The sequence below is a fragment of the Pinus tabuliformis genome, chromosome 6 (genome assembly GCF_031772625.1).
Source record: "Pinus tabuliformis cultivar Carrire ecotype Pingquan chromosome 6, CPIR1, whole genome shotgun sequence".
Taxonomy (NCBI): domain Eukaryota; kingdom Viridiplantae; phylum Streptophyta; class Pinopsida; order Pinales; family Pinaceae; genus Pinus; species Pinus tabuliformis.
The window spans coordinates 2,094,735,175-2,094,741,174 of NC_142292.1; positions in this window are offsets into that span (position 1 = coordinate 2,094,735,175).

Here is a 6,000-nt window from a genome sequence, read left to right on the forward strand (position 1 = left end):
ATGAGATAAGGATATGTGTACATCTCAAAAAGTTGAATGACACTTGTGTGCATTATCCATTCCCAACTCCATTCACGGATGAAGTGTTAGACAATGTAGGTGGTCAGGAAGCATATTCTTTCACTGGTGGGTTCTCAGGGTACCACCAGATGAAAATCACATCAGAGGATAGTAGAAAGACAACCTTCGCGATTGAGTGGGGTTGCTTTCAATATAATGACATTCCGTTTGGATTAAAGAATGCATCAGCCATATTTTCACGTGTGGTTGTTGCGGCATTTAAGGAATATATTCATAAGTTCTTGGAGGTCTATTTTGATGACTGGAATGTATTTGGGTTGGTTAAGCACCATGTAGCGAGCTTGCACTTGATACTGGATACCTGTCGAAGATACCAAATTGCGCTCAACCTCAAGAAGTGTTTGTTTCTCGTTCCTTTTGGGAACCTATTGGGGCATGTGGTTTGCAAACAAGGGCTGATGGTAGACCCCATGAAGATTGCAGTGATTCTAAACTTGGAAGCAACAAGAAGTATGAAAGAGTTGCGCGCTACTCTTGGGCATAAGAGATATTACAGAAAGTTTATCAAAGGCTATGCCCGAATCACCGCGTCGATGGAAAAATTGTTGAAGAAGGATGTCACGTTCTACTGGAAACCACACTGATGGAAAAATTGTTGAAGAAGGATGTCACGTTCTGCTGGAACGATGACAGTAAGAAAATCCTGGATATATTGAAAGAAAAGATGGTTACTGCACTGATTCTTGTCTTCCCAAACTAGAAGAAAGAGTTTCATGTCCATTTTGGTGCTTCGCATATAGCGATGGGGGCAGTACTAACACAGGATGGCGGAGAGGGCCTGGATCACCCTATCGTGTTCACAAGTCGCAAATTATCCAAAGTATAGAAGAACTATTCCACCACTGAGTGAGAGGGACTTGATATGGTATATGTGCTCCAAAAGTATTGACACTACTTGCTAGGAGGCCACTTTAAGATTTATACAGATCACTCCATGCTAAAATGCCTGGTCAATAAGCTTGTGTTGGGGAGGCACATCTATAGATGGCTTTTATTGTTCCAGGAAAACGATTTTGAAGTTGTTGTGAAGCCTAGATGATTGAACACGGGACCAGACCACCTGTCATGCATTGAGATAAGGGAGGAAACTACTAGTTTGGAGGAAGGATTACCTGACGCGCAGCTCTTTGCTGTGCGTGTCATGGATGGACATTTTGAAGATATAAGACACTTTCTGACAACTGTAATTGCACCGGAAGGATAATCTATCCAGCAAAAGAAGGAATTAGTGATGTGCACAGTAGATTTATCTGTCATTGTTGGGCATCTATACAAGATGGGGAATGATGAAATATTGCGAAGGTATGTACCTGAATTTGAATGAAGTAGCATCCTCACGAACGCTCATGGGGACATTGTGGGAGGACATTATGCAGGAAGGGAAACCGCGCATAAGATTCTACGCATAGGATTACGGTGGCCAACCCTTCATCACGATTCAAAAGCATATTGCAAGGCATGTGATGTATGTCAAAAAATAGGCAAGCCATCGTGAAGGGATGAAATTCCTTTGAATCCACAAATGACGTTGCAACCTTTCGAAAAGTGGGCGATAGATTTTGTAGGACCCATTAAACCTCAAGGAAAAACAGGCGTGAGGTATATTATCACTGCAACGGAGTATCTAACTCATTGGGCAGAAGCATAGCCGATGAAGGACTGCACAGGGATGACTACCGTGAAGTTTCATTTGAACATGTATTGATGCGATTTGGATGTCCGAAGATCTTAATGAGCGATCGTGATACACACTTCTTGAACGAGACGATCAGTGTGCTAACAGAGGAATTTCAAGTGTATCACCAAAAGAGCACACCTTATCACCCACAGGCTAACGGGACAGTGGAGGCATTCAACAAAGTTCTTGAAAACGTGCTGACCAAGGTATGCAATGTGCATCGAAGTGATTGGGACCTACGCATACCTTCAGTGTTATGGGCTTATCAAACGACATGTAAGAAACGGATGGGACAGACACCTTTTAGGATTGTCTACGGAATGGAATCCATAATGCCTATGGAATACATCATGCCTAGTCTACACATAGCAGCGCTCATAGGTATGACGGATCACAGAGCCCTGGAGGAGAGGCTCGCACAGTTGGATGAACTTGAAGAAGAACAATTTTTCGTTGGATTTCACCAGCAAGTCCAAAAGCAATGTGAAAAGGCATGGCACGATCGACATATTAAGTTGCGCACCTTTAAGGTGAATTATTTAGTGTTTTTGTATGATAGTAAGTTTAATAAACTCCCTGGAAAGTTCAGGATGCACTGGTTAGGGCCATATATTATTAAGGAGATTAGCGACAAAGGTGTGGTACAACAGGTCAAGTTAAATGGAGAACCCTTCCTAGGAAAGGTGAATGGTAGTCGCTTGAAGCCATACACCGGCGATCCAACGATGTGACTATATGAAAGTGGCATAGTCTTAGTGCTCCAAGCAGCTAAAAGGAGGCGCAGAACTATAAACTACTATGCATAGGAACTACGCGATGTTAGGACTACGCATAGTAACGAAGTGTCACAGGGTCCGCGACAGCACGAGGATAGTTGCACTGGGGTGTAGGTCTTCTAAAAGGTGACTGTTAAAATCACTATTCATGATTTGATGCATGGTTTGAGGACAAATGGAGCAGGCGATAGGCATTTAAGGTGAACTTTATGGGCTAGATTCTTGAAAATCTACCGCCAATCTAGCATTAATGGACCAAATTTGGGGGAATGGTCGAATTCAAATTCAAAAGGCTCTATAAATTACAATTGGTTGTCCAACGAACAACACTTACCATTTTGAGAACTGAGTCGTTGCACTATCAAGTGTGTATGGACTTGTCGAACATTTAGGCTTTGAGAGCAAGTCCAGTGTTTGAAACGTTTCCAAAGAAGACACAGGTGTTATAGACATATTTGGGCACTGCAACCCTAATCACATATGTCCATAAACCAAGGGCTTCTAAGTCCCTAAAAGTGTTGTTTCATACCCTAAAGGAGCAAGGTCAATTGATTACATCATCTCCTAGAAGTTCTCCATGAAAAACTACTCAGAACTGGTCAAAGCAGGACCATACAAACTGCCCAGTGCTAAAGGTGCGATGCATCTCACCTGCCACATGCAAAAAGTGCGATGCATACTGGAAAGCCCTTCTATAGGGTGCGATGAGTGAGAGCAGACAAATGGCACAAGCAGTTTTCTAGGTGGAAACCCAGAGAATCTTCTAGAAACTGCTCATTTGACACTTGCCTCTCTGAGTTCGCCCAGGGATGAGTAAGAGATCTAAAATCTCCATGTGGAACCAAGAACTACCAGAGAGATGACACTAATCAAAATCCCAAAAGCTGACTCACCCCCTGCAAATATCTATAAATGGATCCCTCATCCAAGAGATCTAAAGGTTGGAATTGGGTAATTTGCAAAGAGGTGTTGCTAGTTTCTATTTGAAGACATTGTTGGGTGATCTTGCTTTGTGTGAGGTGAAGAGGGATTTCAAGTTGGGAGGATGGCGCTGGGTCAGACCAAGTGGTTGTAATCCTCTCTTCTATGACTTTTTACTAATAAAGCTATTTGAGTTTTACTCCATATTCTTGTGTATCTCTGAATGTTGTGTTGTTATATGCATTTATATGGTCAATATATATCTGATCCTATATTGTTTACAGTGAAAGATCTCTATGCTTTGATGGTATTATGCTGTTATGAATCTACAGGTACTCTTTGAAGCTGGACAAGTAAGGAAGCAGTAGCAAGATTCTGTCAAAGGGGAAAGGAAACAAGCAAGGAGCCAAGCGGAATATTGAGGTTGGTACTCTCTGCTTCTTTATCATCTCTCTCTCGTAAAGGAAAAACAAGTGACTTTAATCTGTTTGTTTCTAAGATAGCTACCTGTCTTAGTGGGACTTGCAGCTCTGAATAGAGACTAGATTTCCCGATAACAAAATGGCGACTCCACTGGGGAGCGATTAGTTTGATTGCTTGTCTCTATTTTTTTGATTCATAAACCAGAGATGGAGCCTGAAGTTAAGCCAGCTAGCCTTCAAACTGCATTTGCTATGCAAGTGCAAAGTAGATCAACGCTGCTCAGTCAATCTCCAAGTTTTTTTATGAGCTGAACAATTGACTTGCAAACATCCTAAGTGCCCTAGATGTAGCTTGAGTAACCTCATTAGATCATCCCTATACTTTGTATTTACTGACTATCATTTGCTCGGCCTAAATCCCTGAACTAAACTACAAACTTTGACCAAAAACCAAGTTAAAGTCTCATTCCTTGACCATCGCACCCTCTCCTTTAGGAAATCTGGAGGCATCGCACCTCCGGTGTGTAGTAGGTGGGATGCATCCCTGTTTCCCTGTGTTACAGGTGCGATGATCAGACAAGACTAGATCTGCCTCCAGATTTTGGTTTTTTCTTCCCTCTCTTCAGTTTTATTCAGGAGTTTTGCTATCTGTGACCAGTAGACCATTGTTGAAACCCCCTTCTTTGCATCATCCAACCTCTATTGTACAAATAATTGTGAATGTCTTTATGTATTGTACACCATTTACAATTCTCTTTTACAAAGAAGTAGCTTAATCGAACTGTCGTCTTTTGATTTGGAAGTGTCACAAGTGTCATTTTCAGTCAAAGAAAAGAATCCCATTGTTTGTTCTTGATAGTCGATTGTACTATTACTCTTGCATTTGATCTAAATTAGTAGTATTTCAAGTGTCAAAAGCAGTTTTCAATTCAAAATCGCAAAGTGTCATCTTGCCTTCCTGTCGTTTTTTGAAAAGAAAATCATTAGTACTGTCGCTTTGAAAGAAGAAATAATTCAGATTTGTATTTAGCATTCTTTTTGTCATTCACACATTAAGAAAGTGGAAAACAAATACATGCATGTGCATTTACATTTAGACTGCATGTTGATTTTGATTTAGGAAAGTGCATCTAGTTTGTGCTCTCTGCTCTATGTTGAAAGGATTTGATTCCTCTCTCCTTAGTAGCTAGTATTTTCATTGCAAAAAGAAGATTAAACGACTGTTTATCATCTTAGATTTCATTTTAGGAATTGTATATCTACATCATGTGGTGAACCTGAAAGGCAAATTTCTTAAGAAATATGAAGTGTAAAATAAATTTAATGAACATAAAAATGCTTTGGAACCTAACGCACAACATCTAGAAGTCTAGGCTAGAGACATATTCTGGCGTCGTAAAGCCTGGTAACTGTCACTTTCATCGTAGGATGGGTTATTCCTCCTTTTTGAGACGATAAGTTCTAGTACAGACGTGTTCCACCTACTATCAAGTACATATTGGGAGACCACAATAGGCTATATCCTTTATCCTTAGGAAGTTGTGTTTGCCACCCTATCGATCACAATGCACTGAACACAACATTCAGGAAGGTTGACTGTCGTACCGTAAAAAGTATTTTGCAGTTTTGCGATTGGTTTGGTAATCCCTCTGTCTATATTTCCAGATCAGTCTCTTCTGTTCCTTTTCAAACTCCTTAAGGGAAAAGGTCCATCTAAGCACTTGTCACTTCAGGCTCATTAAAAATCGAAGGCGACTAGAGTCATCTTTAGCTTTTTCTCGACTCTTAAAAAGTGAAAAAGCAAGTTGTGTCAAAGCGTCTAAAATTTATTTTAATCGGAATAACATCACTGTTCCCTCGTTGGTCTTAGGTTGAGAAAATGGAGTCCACCAACCAAGGATTTCCCCTTGGGGGAATTCCTAGTCCTTTCTCCTCTTGGGGAGATGTTGGTGCACCTCATATGGCCACATTGTCCCTTCCAGGACTGACAATTGGCCTGCCAGTATGGCTTTTCTCAACCTCTGTCGTTCAAAGCACCATGATTCCTGAACAATCGAATCAGCAACTAGATGATACCAGAGTTCCCCCCCAACCTTCTACTTTGTTTGTCTCTCCCTCTCCT